The 17749-nt window shown below is 42.0% G+C and overlaps 1 long non-coding RNA gene across 2 annotated transcripts in view; it reads right to left on the minus strand.

Annotated features, from left to right (window-relative positions):
* The window catches only part of LOC102168063, a 62839-nt gene continuing 48734 nt past the window's right edge, over window positions 3645-17749 (minus strand). For both annotated transcript variants that reach the window (XR_002339580.1, XR_002339579.1), the window contains one exon: window positions 3645-7593. This is a non-coding gene — a long non-coding RNA (uncharacterized LOC102168063). The remainder of the gene's footprint in view (window positions 7594-17749) is intronic.

Genomic DNA, 17749 nt, shown 5'->3' on the forward strand with positions numbered 1-17749 from the left:
TCATGTGTTTACCTGTAATAGTGGGAGGTGGGAAGGAAAGCAAGTATGTCTTTAAATCTCTCTGGTGTCTAGCTACAGATGGGATAAATGACCCAACCTCAAATGCAGAAAACTATTCTCAGAGACTGTGATTTTGACTTGAAAAAAAGATAAAATTTTTTTTTTCTTTTTTAAGTAGGAATACGTTACGCTGCTTTCTCTAACTGCTCAGAGACAAATTTTCCATGGCTGAATAACAAGGATAGTCAGTCACAACAACTACCCTTTTCTTGAGTGCAGCTGTGTGATAGGAACTCACTATACTAGATATTTTATATCCCAATTAACCTTGGCAATAAATCAATGTGGAAGTGTTGTCATTCCCATTTTATATATGGGGAAGCAAATGCTCTGAGGATTTAAACAACTGGCCAAGGCCATACAGCCAGAAATTTGTTCACAGGGATAGCAATGCAAGTCTTCAGTGCTCTCAAAATCACCTTCTTTCATGATGCCACATTGTCACCTCACCATATGTCTCACAAACACCTTCTAATGACTTTCATTATTTTGAGTTTGTCAAAAATGTAATGAGAGAGCTTTGGAGAAAAATCTTTTCTACCCACAGAGCTTTGTCATGTTGCTCCCTCTAAATCAGGGATGTCATGGCAGTAAACTCTATGAGTATGGATTACTATGTGTGAAGTAAGAGTGATAAAAACAAGCAAACACTTAGTGAATACTATGCGTCAGGCATTTTCCTAAGTGCTTAATTCCCATGATAATATCTTAATTCCCATGATAATTCCATGAAATAGGTATCATTATGATCCCTTTTTTAGAGATCGGAAAACTGAATCTCACGGTGGTGAAGCAATTTTCCCAAGGTCTCACCTCTACTAAATGGAGAATCTGGGATTTGAATCTGAAACTGTGCACTTAAACACTGGAAAAAACTATTTATAAATTATAGTGTATAAATTTGTTTTTAAATTTAAAATATGTATAGTCGGTATCAATTTCTGTATCAACTAGGGCTCCTTATGCTATAAGTGACAAAACAACCCAATACTACTTCTGAGAAGTTCAGAGGCTCCAGGAATATTTTGATCCAATGGCTCGAATGATGCCACTGAGGATCTGTTTTCTCTCTGTTTCTCTACTCTGCTTCCACATATGGCTGGAGACTTGGGCTCTACTCAGTGGTCACCTGAATCATTACTATGCTTTCATTCTTTGGTGACAAAATACCTGAAGAAGTTTGAAACTTAACATTAGCACAACCATTTTAATAGGAGAAGAGTGAAAGCTTGCCATTCCCCAAAGCTCTAGCAAACATCTCCTCATGTCTTATTGGCCTTAATTAGGTCACATGTCCATGTATAAACCACGCCTGAGAGAATGAGCTAAGATGATTAGCTTCAGTTTATTGGGTTCTGCCTCTATAGTTTATAGTAGACACATGTCTGAGACTTAGAAAGTGGTTCCCCAAAGCAAATACAGAGGGTTATTTCCTGGAGGGAGAGTGTAAACTGGGTGGGAAATGACAGTTGTCCATGGCACCAACTTATGGCCAAGAAGTATTCATATTTTTGTGTGGTTCCTTCAAGTCTTATTTTCTAAGAATATTTTTACTTGCATATACTTTTTGTTTTGTTTCTTCATCTACCATTCTGGTGGAAACAATTTCCCATGTTGTTAAAAGCTTATTTTACTGGCTACACTCATAATGATTTTAATAGCTCAGTGATATCTTCCAAGGGATTCCACAACTATAGATATTGACCGTAGACAGGCTAGAGGGTATGGTAACTTCAAATTAACCTGGTCTGGCCTTGGAAAGGGGCAGCTGCTTGGATTCTCCCTACTTACTCTTACCTCTCCTATGGCCAAGCCTCAAGCCCCTCTCTGAACGGCTTCTGGGCTTTGGTTTGTGAGGGGAGAGAATGAGGGGCAGATAGGCTCAAACTTCCTGGCAGCATTTGGCCTGGTTCCCTTTTACCATCAGCCCCCAGTAGAAAACTGTAGGCACCAACACCTACTCCTTCATTACCTGTGAAATTTTCTTGCTTGGGTAAAAAGACCAAACAGTGGGAAGAAATTAATTAGAATTATGGCAGATCAGGGATGGAAGGTGCTGCCATTGTGGGACTCTCAAAACCCTCAGCATGGCCCTGGCATCAGCCTCTGAAGACATATAGTATCGCCTCTGTGCAAGGTGTTTTTCATTTTGGTTGGAATTTTCACTTGTAAGAGGGCCAATTTCTGAAGTTGTGGGTCCAAACTCATTTGGGCTTATTCTAAGTAGAAAAGTCAGGTTGAACTTGTGGATTAAGAGTCAACATTGTGCCAAACAAAATATTTTCTTCTTTGAGTCAAGTAATGAGTTCCAATATTCTTCTTGAGCCTTTCACACATAAAGAAACAGGTCACATCATTAAAACTGCCTTGGGGGAAATTATATAACAGCATTTGTAAAGCTAACACTAGAAGAGAGGGAGTCGTACAAATACAGAGAATTATCAATTGCTATCTTGTGCCCTCAGATGACTTGACATTTTGTCTGTTAGTCTCTAAGTGAACTTCACAGTGATCCCATTATGTGTGAGGTTGCAAAATACTAACCAAGGGGTGGGTAGCTGTTGGCTCTGATTTCTGTTCTGCTGGCCTTGGCGGAAGCAACCAGTTAGACAAATAGAAGCAGGCAAACACCTTTTACATGATAGGCAATTGGTAAAGAATTGGTGTTTACGATTATGGATCTGAGAGGAATCACGGCATGAAGAGACAGAAGACCAGATACCTCTACCACATCTCAGCTCTAGTAACTCTAGGCAAGTTACTTGTCTCATCTGAACCTCAATTTCCCCATCTGTAAAATGGGAACATAATCTCAATGAGATATTATGAAATCTATTTAAAATAGTTTATGAAAAGTTGATTTATGTGGAAAAATATTTTTAAATTAAATTTTTTGTTTTCCTTTTTAGAGCCTCTGCTGTAGCATATGGAGGTTCCCAGGCAAGGAGTCGAATCAGAGCTGTAGCTGCCAGCCTAGGCCACAGCCACAGCAATGCCAGATCTGAGCCATGTCTGCGACCTACACTGTGGCAATGCCAAATCCTTTAATCCACTAAGTGGGGCCAGGGATTGAATCCACATCCTCATGGATACTAGTCAGGTTCTTAACCCACTGAGCCACAATGGGAATTTTGAAAAATACTTTATAAATGTTAAGGTATTTTATTTTTATCATTATGATTATTATTACTGTTAAGTTTAATCATGAAAAGACTAACTAGTAAACTGTGGTAGCTTAGCAGAGATCTGTGGCTTAGGGTCTCAAAATAACAACCAAAACACACATGTCAGACCCCAATTTTACACACAGACACACATACACGGCTCTTTGTTCAGTTGGTATCCTTGATAATGATGGGATAATTTTTTCCCCACCTTTTAAATTCTTGCTACCCATTTCACCAAGTAGTCAACGTAGGATTCTTTCCAGATTCCGGAATCAGAGCTTTTGAGAATTGATAGAGACCCCCCAATTTATTTATTTGTTTGTTTTTTAGGGCAGCCTGAAACATATGAAAGTTCCCAGGCTAGGGGTCCAATCAGAGCTGCAGCACCTGGCCACAGCCACAGCAATGCCAGATCTGAGCTGCGTCTGTGACTTACACCACAGCTCACGGCAATGCAGGATCCCTGACCCACTGAGCAAGGCCAGGGATCGAACCCACATCTTCATGGATGCTAGTCAGATTCATTTCCGCTGAGCCAAAATAGGAGCTCCTGAGACTCCCCCCAAAATTTGACTGTACATCAAGCTTCTTATTTACAGGTAAGAAAACTGGGACTTGCCCTGCTTCTAATTAGTCCCTGGTTCAAATAGTTAATGGAAGAATTGGGATGACAACCCATAGTTCTAGGCCTGTTCCACTGTCCCAAGTGTGATGTAAGACTGAGTGACTTGAGCAGCCTGGTTTTGATGTTAAACCCTCCAGTGAGCCATTACATGGACACACAGAATCTTTTGTCTACAAATAATTAAGGTCTTTGAGTAACAGGCTGAGCCTGATAGAAGCCAAAGTGGGATTATACAGGCTGAGAATTTCCTGTGGATTTTTTTCATTTTTCTGATATTGTTAAATTGTATTATCTGTAAGGATATTGTTTAGAAAACATTACCATGTTATATTTCTCATTAATTGCTTAGGATAAGAAATTATACCCATCATTTATTAATCATGCATTATGTGCTAGGGTATTCTACTTAAGATAATTTAGTCTTTCTACTAATCTGGAAAGTTAGTACTAGTCTCCCATTTTACAGGTAAAATCAAAACTCAGAGAGGCCAGGGAACTTGCTCAAGGTCACAGGTCTGGAAAATGCCAGAGCCTGGATTCTAAGCCAGGTCTGTAGTCAATGGAGCCTAGGCTCTTTCCACCAGTTGGTGAGTATGGATGACTTAAAGACTGATCATCTCACTGATGGCCACATCTGTAGTTCCTAGCAGCTTGAAAACAAAACTTCTGCACAAGAATTAGTTGCCCTAAACCAGAGTTGCTTGCTTAACACAATTTACACTGTTAAGATCGTCTACTTCAAACAAGTGCTTGGAATCTTCCTTTTTACAGTGAATTCACCATTCTGTGATCCCAGCTCTCCAAATCTTTCCAAACACTTCAGGTTCCTTCCTTGAATGTGAATGGAGGAAAAGAATCACCATATATAGTCAAGTATAGAACTTTTGGTTTGAATAAACATAAGAAGTAGCGATTTGTGCAAACACTAAAGTTAACTAGCATTTGGTTACTGCTTAAGGTTAAGGTATGACAATAAATACTTTTTTTTTTTTTTTTTGCCACATCCATGGTATGCAGAAGTTCCTGGGCCAAGGATTGAACCCAAGACACAGCAATGACAATGCCAGATCCTTGACCCACTGAGCCACATTAGACCTCCAAAAAGTACTTTTTAGATAATGAACTGAAAGGCAGACCTATTCCCTCTTTTTCTTGGCAGCCATATGCATACTTGATACTTGATCCTTTAAGCAAACGATCCTGGAGAGGGAGGTGGGGGTGGAGAGAAGTGTAATACTACTTACCATTCTTTTTTTAAAACTATTCTACAATTTGGCTAAAATAATCTTACATGTACAACAAACACATTGTGCTTTTCTTTGGAAAATGTCATTCCATGTGCAGGACATATGGGCTGTGCAGGGGGTGGGCAGATGACTAAGTCGGAGTCAGAACATCTCTGAGTCCTGGCTCTGTAACTTCCTGACTGTGCAGCCTTTGGCAAGTCCCATAATCACTCTGAATTTCACTTTTCTAAAGGGTAACTTGGGACCAACAAAAGCTGCCCCCTGGGTTCTGCATGGGGCTGGTATGTGGGCCAAGTGAGCGAACAGATGGGAAAGGGCTTTCTAAACCATTAAGCATGAGGGAGCTGTAGCAAGCTAATAGCAACCACAGAGCTTCCTTGCTTTGTAGGAGACTATTTGTGACCGGGTGGTGGGTGGGGAGGTGGGGGAGGGGAGACGTGTAGTGCTGAGGAGGATATTGGTAATTTTTACATTCAGATGCTAAACCACAGCTGCAGGGCAGGCTGAAAGCCTGGGCAAAGCCTGCTCTCTCTAGAGCTGCTCTGGAGACTCCAGTTTCTTCTCTTCACTGCCCTGCCTGTGAACAGAGAAGTATAAGGCCCTTCACCTCCTGCCATCACAGGGAGCGGGGAAGCTAGCACTGAGGGACAGAGAGGTTCCTAACAATCTATCAAGAGCTTGCCACGTGTCAGGCATGATGCCAGGTATTTTACATACATGATCTTATTAATTTCTCAGGCCAGAAAATGAGATAGGTGTGATTTTTATCCCCACTTCACAGATTAGGAAACGCAGTCAGAGAAGTCAAATAACTTGCCCAAGATTAGAAAGAGAGAGCAGTCTCCCCACCAAGCGTCAGATCCAAGTAGTCTGGTTCTAAAACCCACATCCTCAAACATTAAGCTACACTGTCTTCTTAGAAGCCAGAGTAATCTCTGTCTCACGTATCTTCTCACACCCTTAGCTTCCTGCCACAAAATACAACCCCACTGGTGGGATCCAGTTTCTGCAGAAAGCAAATACAGAAAAAGGGGTTGGGTGCTAATGATGATCTGGAAACTCCATTTCCTACTTACCACACAGACCTGCCTCAGTGCAGTAATGTCCCATCCTGTGAGGGTAACCAAGCATTTACCTGGGTGGCCTATGTCTTTTTGTTCATGGAGATTCCAGCTAATAGATGTCATAAAGTTATCTAATTCTAATTTTAGGCTGCAGTGGGATTAGAGCTATAGTTAAGTCAGGGTTTGGTGAGGCAGTCACAGACAAGGAACTCTGTGATGGGGGGGAGAGTTGCTAACAGTGGCAGCTGGCAGCACAACAACCCCTATCTCCATGGACCAATGGAATCACCAACTATAGGAAATGTCTCCTGAGCTTCCCTGGAGTGGCACACGCAAAGCCAGTGCCAAGCACTTACACATGATAAGGCACATAGACTTAAGAGGAAGCAGTAGAAGTTAGTATACGATGAAAACAGATCAGTGGCTCAGAAAGTTAAGTGAATCCTGAAGAGGAGGATGTGGGGTGGAGCCATCAGGATGACTTTTAAGAAGGAGGGAGTGACTTGGACTTGGAAGGAGGGGAAGGGGGTGAGGACTGAAGGCAGAAATGTGAGCGAGGATGGCATTGTGGGAGAAGGTACAGTGTCAAGAAAAGTGGGAATGAACACTAGTGTGCAAGGATGCCTTCAGCTAGTTGAAACTGAAATGATGTCTGCAAATTAATTCTTTCACATAGTTCAGAGGTTGGATGGGCTTCTGGGTGGCTTGATCCAGCAGTCAAACAGGGTGGGGTTCTTTTCATGTCTCTACAGAGTCACCTTCAATAACCAGATGTTATATTTCCCTGTTCACATTCAACAAAAGAGGGATTGAGTTATCTTTTCCAGAAATCTTTAACTTTCTTTATATTTCATTGGCTCAAACTGGCTTTAGGCCTGCCTATTCCTAAACCCATCACTGATGAAGGAAAAGGAATAGCATGATTGGCTTACACCAGTGGATTGCAAACTTCATTCAGCCTGCATTGGAATCACCTGGAGGGCTTGTGCAAGCATACTTTGTTGCCTTGTCCTGCCTCAGTAGGTCTAGGGTTGGCATTTGCATTTCTAATGCATTATCTTGTGATCCCAGTACTGCTGATCTGGGACCACACTTTGAGGACCACTATCTTAGAAGAATCATTTGGGCTGGAGTAGAAGTTGGGGCGTCAATCACAAGGTCTCCTATGGGTATGGCCACCAAACGTCCTGGTTTGTCTGGCACAGTTCCTGTTTATGCCTATAAAGCCAGTGTAATTATGTCCCCCTTTATCCTCAAAAGTGTCCTGGTCACTTTTATATATATAAATTACATGATTACCTGATGGTAGGGTGCTTTGGTTCAAGTCAGAGACCCTTCTCTAAAAGTGAGCACAGGCTGGTGAACTAGGATTCATCAATAAAATATGTGTTTCAATTCGGAGAGCTCTTCTTTGTCCCATGTGCAAAGATCTAAAAGAGAGAAGAGAAAGAAAAAAAAAATGCCATCAGTATCAACTATATTTTACATGATTGGATCCTGACTGATGTGTGTTAGGAGTATTGCTCTTAATTTATGTGGAAACTATTCTCTGCTCATCATAAATATAGTTGTTGCTGTTTTTTGTTTTTGTTTTTGTTTTTTGCTTTTTGTTTTTGCTTTTTAGGACCACATCTGCGGTATATGGAGGTTCCCAGGCTAGGGGTCGAATTGGAGCTACAGCTGCTGGCCTACACCACAGCCACAGCAACACCAGACCCAAGCCGCATCTGCATCTTCGACCTACACCAGAGCTCATGGCAATGCCGGATCCTTAAACCACTGAGCGAGGCCAGGGATCAAACCTGCATCCTCATGAATGCCAGTCAGATTTGTTTCCACTGAGCCGTGACGGGGATTCTACATACATAGCTGTCGATGTCTATTTTACTTAATGTCCTTAACAGTAAAATTTATTTAAGGCATCAATTGCAAACACCTCATTTTATATCTTATGTTCACTGACTTACAATTTTTATGAAAATATGAAACATTTTATATTAAGCTAAAATATCACATTTTAAAAACGTTGACCATAAAGCAGCTCACAGTAAAACAGAGTTCAGAATTAATAAATAGTGGTCATTGCCAAGTATTTCTGCTTCATGGAGAACTAAAAGTTTTTATTGAAAATGTGCTACATCTGGCAATCATAATAGAGGCCATGTAATTTCTGGAAGAAAAGCAATGAAAGAATATTCATGTTTTTCTTTTTTAATCTAGTATCTTTTTCTTAGCTTTTTCTATTTAAAGTTTTCCAAAGACAAGTTTTGAAATGATCCAACATCTTAGATATCTCTAATCTTCTTCATGAAGGCAGATTTTACTTCCTGAGTTTCTTAGGAAACTGATAACACACAATGTTTGGGGTGCAGTTTAAGAGTTTACTTAACCACTTCCTCCCAACCCCACACAAAATCATGAACCCCAGCAAAATCCAGATGAGAATCATAGACATCTCACTGCTCTTTGCAAAACCAAGACTTGGTTCAAGTTTTACTTAATCCAAAATTGTTTGAGTTTTGTTGTTTTAAGCTTGTTAGTAGACTTTTCTTCTTATGCCAAAATAACCACATATGGTTTCAATCCTTTGAGAGGACAATTTGGGGTGAACCTAGTAGAATAGCAACTTTTTAAAAGTTTAAATATGGTGGAAGTTTTGAGTTGGAGAGAGCCTAGCAGTCTTCTGCTTTGAACTGCCATTCAATGCAGCAATCTCCTCTCCAGCACAACTGAGAGAATGGTTCTTTAAACTGAGTTACTGCTCCCAAGGATGGGAAGGCCACAGTCTCAAATGTGGGCAACTGGTTTCATTATTGAACAGCTTTTGCTAGAATGTTTTCTTACAGTGAGTTACAACGTGTCTCCCCAAATGTTTATGTTAGAGGACTACAGACTATGCTGGGGACTAAACTATATCCTCTTCAAATTTATATGTTTGAGCCCTAACCCCCAATGCGATGGTATGTGGAGAGAGAAGTTTTAGAAGGTAATTAAGATTAAATGAGGTGATAAGGGTGGCATCCTAATCTGATGCGATTGGTGGCCTTCTAACAGAAGGAGGGAGAGCTCTTTCTTTCTCTCCACTGTATGCATTAAGGAAAGGCCATGTAGAGACACAGTGAGAAGACAGCCATCTGCAAGCCAGGAAGAGAGCTCTCACCGAAACTGAATATACTCACACCTTGATCTTGAACTTCCAGCCTGCAGAACTGTGAGAAACACATTTCTGCATTTAAGCCACTCTGTCTACAGTATTTTGTTGTAGCAACCTGAGCTGACAGACAGACTATATGGAGTGCCTTTTCAATACCAGTGGTCTCAGCTCTCATGCTCACCCTAACATAGTCTTTAAAATGAAAATTCACAGTGAATTCCTTTTTTCTTTATCTGACTCAGTTTCCAGATTGCTGTACAGACTGCCCATTTTAAGATCACTCCAGCTTGGGTCTATCTCATTAAAAGGATGTTGTCTAGAACTTAGAATATTCTAAATTCATTCTGACCAATGCAGAATACATTAAATACACTATTTTCTACAAAGTATTCTATGTATTCTTGAGGACCATACATAATATAATGTTGGTTTTTCAGGAACATATTATTACAGGTTGAATTCGTAGTCACCTAAAATCTGCTTACTTTTTTTTTTTTTAGGGGTCTAATCAGAGCTACAGCTGCCAGCCTATGCCACAGCCAGAGCAACTCAGGATCCAAACCTACATCACAGCTCATGGCAACCCCGGATCCATAACCCACTGAGCGAGGCCAGGGATTGAACCCGCAACCTCGTGGCTCCTAATTGGATTCGTTTCTGCTGCTCCACAACAGGAACTCCTAAAATCTGCTTACTTTTTAAGATGAGCTTCTTTCTGGGCCCTGTAATCCAGTAGGCTCTTGGATTACCAAGTAGGAGACCATATGAAAAAAAAATGTAGATGTTTAAAGAAAACTGATACAGTTTACCCTTCAACAACACAGGTTTGAATTTATATACTTTTTTCCCCCAATAAATATAGCACTACTGATCTGCAGTTGGCTGAATCCACAGATTTGGAACCTTTGTTATAGAAGGCTTACTATAAAGTTATACTCAGATTTTTGACTGCATGGTAGGTGGGCATCCCTAACCCCCTCATTTTTTAAGGGTCAAGTGTATTTCACCATATAGCTATGAACATGAAGAGACAGTTGGTTTTGTCAGTTATCTATTATGGAGCTAAATGCTATGGAAAACAAGAAAAAGTAAGGCAGAGTAGGGGCAGTTGGGACTACATTCTTCTGGTCACAGCAGAGCAAGAAGCAGCAGATCTCATTAACATGATTGTCACCTTTTCTGTTTCTGTTGCCTCGAAGCAGCCATGAGTAAATTGATCAATTTAGAAATTTATTATGTATTTCACATATTTAATATCTCTAATGCAAGGTTGTCATAGACCATGGTAATTAATTTAGCTTAGGAAGTACACACTGAGTTATTCACTTAGAATAATAGCTCGTGATTTTATTAGTGGTATATCTACTTTTGAAAATGCCTTCATTTAGTCAATTGATTAATCATCCATCACTTAGTCCACAAATATTTATGGACTGCTTGTATGCAGAAGGCTGCATAATATATGTATATGTATTAAAATTATAGTTACAGAATTACAAACTCTAGCATTCCTGGGTGTTTATAAAAGTGGAATTGGGTGTCTAGAAATACTATGAAGTTACAAATGGCAATATATTCTAATCCAAATACAGCTGAGATTTGAGCATTTTTCCTTTTTTGCTTTTACCATTATGTAAGAACATGTTAATTGGTCTCATAATACCTCTCTGGTAGATAGATTAGCATGTTTTCCTCACTGTATATGTGGGGAAGCTTGTGATTCCAGGAAGACAGATGTCTCACTCTTAGTCCCTCAGGGAGCATTAATATTGCAATGGGAAAAAAAAAAAAAATGGAGTTCCCGTCGTGGCGCAGTGGTTAACGAATCTGACTAGGAACCATGAGGTTGCGGGTTTGATCCCTGCCCTTGCTCAGTGGGTTAACGATCCGGTTTTGCCATGAGCTGTGGTGTAGGTTGCAGACGCGGCTCGGATCCCGCGTTGCTGTGGCTCTGGCATAGGCTGGCAGCCACAGCTCTGATTCGACCCCTAGCCTGGGAACTTCCATATGCCGCGGGAGTGGCCCAAGAAATGGCAAAAAGACAAAAAAAAAAAAATTGCAATGGAAACCATAGGTTGCAGGGTCATTGTCTAGCAATATCTGATCTTGAGCCAATTAGTATAAGAGGTCACACAACTTTGGCTCCAAGTGTCTCTGGGAGCCAGGGGACCTTCACTGTATTACCCACTGAGATCTTCCACATCCTTGGTGTCAAAAGGCTTCAGGTTTCAGAAGTTCTCAGGGTGCTCCAAGTGTCTGTCTCAGCCAATGGGGTTCAGCCCTCCCTCTGCTCAGGTACCAGCAAGTACAAAAGGAGAGGGTAGGAATGATGGTGGGGGCAGGAGAAAACGTTGTCAAAAGAAGGAAACAACCATGGTTTTTTGAGCTCCTTTATCTTACTGTTGCTCCCAACTAGCTACTAATCCTTCTAATTAATTATAGGGAAAAAAGGGAAAATGACAATCATCAAAGAATCTAGTATGTGACCCTGATTATTTAGCTTTTGAGAAGGTCATGTTGTTGGGCTGTACCCCGCAGGCCTGCAAGCCTTGTAGTTGCCCAGCCTTGAGACTAAAGAAAGAGCCTGGATAAAGCAGCAAAGACACTTATGATTTAGTGAACAGGGGATCTTACAGGTCTGCAACAAAAGGTCCTGTGTATGGCAAGCCGGACATGGCAACAACGTACCTACTCTGGGGCAAAGGAGACCTCAGACCTCAGGTTGGTTCATCAGCATCCAGGGAACCGAACAGCTGGCACATCCCTCACAGCCCCTCAGGTTAACAACCATCACAAGAGCAGATGTGTCCCTTTAATGAACTAGCAGGTAGAGCTGGTCCGGCCTAAGGCTGAGAACAATCGCTGGTGGAGGCCGGGGCAGGCATGTGTGAGGAGGGTGTAGGGAAAGCAGGGACTGGTTGAGCAGAGCAGGGGATGTACAGAGAGCAAGAGAACTTCTGAGAAGACAACTGTGACCATACACATGTTCACACCTCAACTTTCGGACACTATTATCTGGTGATCTTCAACCTGGTTACAAAATGCTCAGAAGGCATATTACCCCCATGGAGATGTATTAAAAATTCCTGGGGGGAAGGGTGTTAAAATACACATTCCTGCCTCATGCCCTCCCAAGAGGATCTCATGTGAGCAAAGGTTCTCTACCCTGGCTACACATCAAGATGAGCTGGGGAATTCCCTGGGGCCTGGGCCCCCCTCCAGGTGCTCTGAGTTCTTTGGTCTGAGGTGCAATCCGAACTGCTATTTTTTTAAGGCTCCAATAAGCTTTTAATGTGCAGCCAGGACCACTGTCCTGGTGACCCCCTAGGGCCAACAGGCAAAGTACCCTGTCCTCAATGTCCTATCCCCAGGTGTGTGAGCATGAAGAAAAAAGCTTGCAAACCAATCCAGTGAATTTTAAAATATGGGTCACACCAGCAGCAGCAGGATCACGTGCAACTTATTAGAAATGCATGTTCTCGGGCTAACTCCAGACCTACTACCTTAGAAGCTCTCAGAGTGAGGTCCAGAAATCTATGTTAAAAAAAAGAAAACCTCCAGATGATTCTGATGCCTAGTAAAATTTGAGATCTACTATCCCAACCTAACCTAGAGTATCTCGTAATTTGAATATAATTGAGTTAGATACCTGTGTTTTCTGATAGAGAAAACAGTCTAGTTACAAATGTGAATATAGATAGGGCTTTATTTGGCAGGAAGCAAAGTGTGGCTAGAGAAATCTCAGGCACTAACTAGGGAGGACTCGGTGTCAGAGCAGTGTGTGTGTGAGTGTGTGAGTGTGTGTGTGAGTGTGTGTGTGTGTTTTGAGATATAGGCTCTTTCCTGAGAAATCACACCATGTAGGAAAACATCGTCTCCCCTTGAGCTCTTTTGCACTGAGTTTATATTTTAACCTACTGGAGGTAGGCCCTTCCCTATAGCCAAACAATATTTTCAAAGACAATGACGATCAGCAAACAAAGCCCCGCACTAGACAAAAGGACTGAAAACAGTCAAAGCCACCCTGAGCCAAGAGGTGACCATGGGAATCCCTTTGGTCCTTGACTGTAGAAACAACACGGATGTGGTTATGCCAGAGGGCTGTGGTCATCAGTGTTGGGGCTGAAGAATGACATTTTCTTTTGTATGCTTTTTTTTTTTTTGTCTTTTTTTTTTTGCCATTTCTTGGGCTGCTCCTGCAGCATATGGGAGGTTCCCAGGCTAGGGGTCAAATCGGAGCTGTAGCCGCCAGCCTATGCCAGAGTCACAGCAACGCAGGATCCGAGCCGCGTCTGCAACCTACACCACAGCTCACGGCAACGCCGGATCCTTAACCCACTGAGCAAGGGCAGGGATCGAACCCGCAACCTCATGGTTCCTAGTCGGATTGGTTAACCACTGCGCCACGACGGGAACTCCCAAGAATGACATTTTCTGATCCATTCTGTGTCCCTCAGTGACCTCACTGACTCTGAGAGAACGTTTAGATATGAATCTCTGGAGGTGGGGAGATTGTGTTTTCAGATATGCTTCATATTATCTTGTTTTCCAGCTTTGATCATATCAGTGAAGATTTGAGCAATGCCCTAAAGCAGGAAAACTGTGCCATCCCTGGAAAAGCCTCCTACTCGACTAACGTTTATGCAGAGTCAGATTTCTTTCTCATGGATGAATCTGTTACATGATTGGAGACTTCAGGTCATGCTGGATGCGAGAGAAACAGGTCCAAGGGTTAGGCTGCTTTAGAGCTCACCTGCTTCAAATAGCTCATAAATTCCTGAGGAATAAATCACTCTTAACTGGGACTGAAGACTCTCTTAAAGTCTGAATGTAATGATTCACTCTGAGATTTCATATCGAGCCACAGAAACTTAAAAGGCAAGCATATTTCCCAATGCGAAACATGACCTGTAATCTTAATCCATTTAACTTCCTCAAATTGCTGTATTACTCAAAACAGCCAATTTCTTCATTGAGCATAGATGAATTTCCTTTGTGGTAGCTGTCACAATCTGACCCAGTGATATAGCCAGGCCATCCCTGGCCACCTGTGTGTGATCCTTCAAGGAAGGACATGGAGCAAGAAGGACTGGTTTAGTTAATAGCATGTGCCTGGAATCAGATTACCCATCAAATCTACCAACGTGGCTTGTTGGGGGTGTACCATTGGGTGGCTTCTTATTCTTCCTAAAGTAGTTTCCTCACCTGTAAGATGGGGAAATAATAGTACCAACCTCATAGTATTAGCAATAGCACAGGGCCTGGTATACAGGGAGTACTCTATAAATACTACCTCTTATTTGGGTGGCTAACAACATCACGGCCAAGAGTAAGACTTGAAGGCCACACGGTTTGGTTCAAATCCTAACTCTGCTGCTTATTAGCTGGATAACTTTGAATATGTTTCCTAATCTCTCTGTGTTTATATTTCTTTGTCTATAAAATAAGGATAGGAGTTCCAGTTGTGGAGCAGTGGTTAACGAATCCGACTAGGAACCATGAGGTTGCGGGTTCGATCCCTGGCCTTGCTCAGTGGGTTGAGGACCCAGTGTAGCTGTGAGCTGTGGTGAAGGTTGTAGATGCGGCTCAGATCCCGAGTTGCTGTGGCTCTGGCGTAGGCCAGTGGCTACAGCTCTGATTAGACCCCAAGCCTGGGAATCTCCATATGTCGCGGGAGCGGCCCTAGAAAAGGCAAAAAGACAAAAAAAAAACCAAAAAACAAAAAACAAAACAAAAAAAAAAGCCCACAAAAAACAAAAACAAAAAAAGGATAGTAATGATGTCATTTCACAAGTTGCTGGATGGATCAAATGAATTAATACATGTAGAGGGCTTATAGCAATAATTGGCATATAGCAAGCTTGCATTAAATATTAGTCAGTCCTACAATACAGGAAACATGACACAGGATTCTTCTCAGGATATACTGGGGATGGGTCAAGAACCTGATCTCAGATAGAATCAGACTAATATTTCTCTCTTTAACTTCATCACCTGATTAATTCATCAGAGATAGAGCTGAAAAGGGTGTCTAGAGGGAACTGAGACACCCTGCCACTGGGTTTGCATCTCACATTTGTAGGGCACCAGAGTATCAGTGAAGACCATCTACCATTTTTTTTTTTTTAAGGAGTCTCAGATGAAATTTTATTTATTTATTTATTTACTTATTTATTTATCTTTTGTCCTTTTTAGGGCCGCATCCGAGGCATATGGAGGTTCCCAGGCTAGGGGTCTAATTGGAGCCGTTGCCACCAGCCTACACCAGAGCCACAGCAATGCCAGATCTGAGCCGCGTCTGTGACTTAAACCACAGCTCACAGCAATGCCAGATCCTTAACCCACGGAGCAAAGCCAGGGATCGAACCCGCCATCTCATGGTTCCTAGTCAGATTTGTTTCCGCTGCGCCACGGCAGGAACTCTGATCTACCATATTTTATTTTTTATTTATTTTTTTTTAAGTTTTTTTTGTTGTTGTTGTTTGGTTTTTTGCTATTTCTTGGGCTGCTTCCATGGCATATGGAGGTTTCCAGGCTAGGGATCTAATCGGAGCTGTAGCTGCCAGCCTACACCAGGGCCACAGCAACGCGGGATCCGAGCCGCGTCTGCGACCTACACCACAGCTCACGGCAATGCCGGATCGTTAACCCAATGAACAAGGGCGGGGACCGAACCTGCAACCTCATGGTTCCTAGTCAGATTCGTTAACCACTGCGCCACGACGGGAACTCCTGATCTACCATATTTTAAATGCTTAAAAGTTATAGATCAAATCAACTATATCCCAATAATAAATAAATAAATAAGTTAGTTCTGGGGATGTAATATATAGCAGAACAATTATAGTTAACCATACTGTATTACGTATTTGAAAGTTGCCAAGAGAGTTGATCTTAAAGTTCTTATCACAAGAAAAAACATTTGTACCTATGCAAGGTGACAAATGGTACCCAAACTTATTGTGTTAATCGCTTCACAATATATGCATAAATTAAATCATTATATTGTACACCTTAAACTTATACAATGTGTCAATTATATCTCAGTAAAAATGGAAAAATGTTTATAGAACAAGCTAAAAAAGCTGTTAATAAAACATTTTAAAAATCCTCCTATCCCGGCAAATATTTCTTTGTAACAGCCTGGAAGTTCAGATTGGAACATAGACTTCTCCGAGTTCCACGCCAGAATTTGGAGGTACAGATCAAGTCAGGGTTCAGCCTCTGGCCCTCAGCCTCTTCCATCATCCAGCTCCTTCTTGCACCTAGCCTTAAAGTTCAAGGTGTCCTCCCTTGATCCCCACCCCATTTACAACCTAGTGGTGGAAGTATGCTATCTGGCAATCTCCAGGGATGTCCTAGGTGATGTTATGCAAGTTGGCCTGGGCTCTTTGGGCAGCAAACTCCAGAGTCGTGGGTACTAGGAACTCATTCTTGAGGAGAATGTTATACCCTAAATGTTTGTGGTCCCTCCCCCATTCATATATTGAATTCCTAACTCCAAATATGACTGTACTTGGAAACAGAGTCTCTTAAGGATGTGATCAGAGTTACATGTGGTCATAAGGGTGGGGACCTGATCCAAGAGAATTAGTGTTCTTACAAGAAGACACACCAGTAAGCTTTCTCCCCTGCCCCCGCCCCACCCCCCCACCCCTTTGTGTGCATGCACCAGGGAAGTGCCATGTGGAGAAGGCAGCCATGCAAGCCAGAAAGACAGTTCTCACCAGAACCCATCCATGCTGGCAATTTGACCTCGGACTTCTAGCCCCCAGACTATGAGAAATAAATTTCTATTGTTTAAGCCCCCCAGTGTGTGGTATTTTATTATGACAGCTGGAGCTGATGAATACAGGGAGTGTGGGGCAGGCTCCTGTTGGGCACACTCCTTGGCTTTGCAGAGTCTTTGATCTGTGTGGAGGAAAGGCAACCAGAGAAGAGCCCTCTATGGAATGGAGCTCAGGGCAGGCACCCCTTGAGCCCTAAGGATGATCCTTTTCCCCAAAGGTACTCATGGAGAAGTGGAGAAACCATTAATATGATTGGTATTTGCTCTAGGGAGAAAGCTCAGTATGGGGATTTAAGGCAATAACTAAATGGACCTTGACAGTTATGGTCATGGACTCTTCAGCCAGAAATTACCTTAGGGGTCCCTTGGCCTTCGATTCACAGTTTGAAGAAACTGAAGTCTACAAAGTTTCCATAGTTTGCAAGGAAACTTGCTGAGACCATGGCTCTCTAAAATCTTAGGCATATATTCTTTTAACTATTAGGTTAAGTTTCCCAAATTTTAGGTCTTTTTTCTTTCTTTCTTTTTTTTCCTGCTTTTATTTAGGGCTGCACCCATGGCATATGGAGGTTCCCAGGCTAGGGGTTGAATCAGAGCTACAGCTGTCGGCCTACACCACATCTCCCGGCAGCACAGGATTCTT

The sequence above is a fragment of the Sus scrofa genome, chromosome 16, assembly GCF_000003025.6.
Source record: "Sus scrofa isolate TJ Tabasco breed Duroc chromosome 16, Sscrofa11.1, whole genome shotgun sequence".
Taxonomy (NCBI): Eukaryota; Metazoa; Chordata; class Mammalia; order Artiodactyla; family Suidae; genus Sus; species Sus scrofa.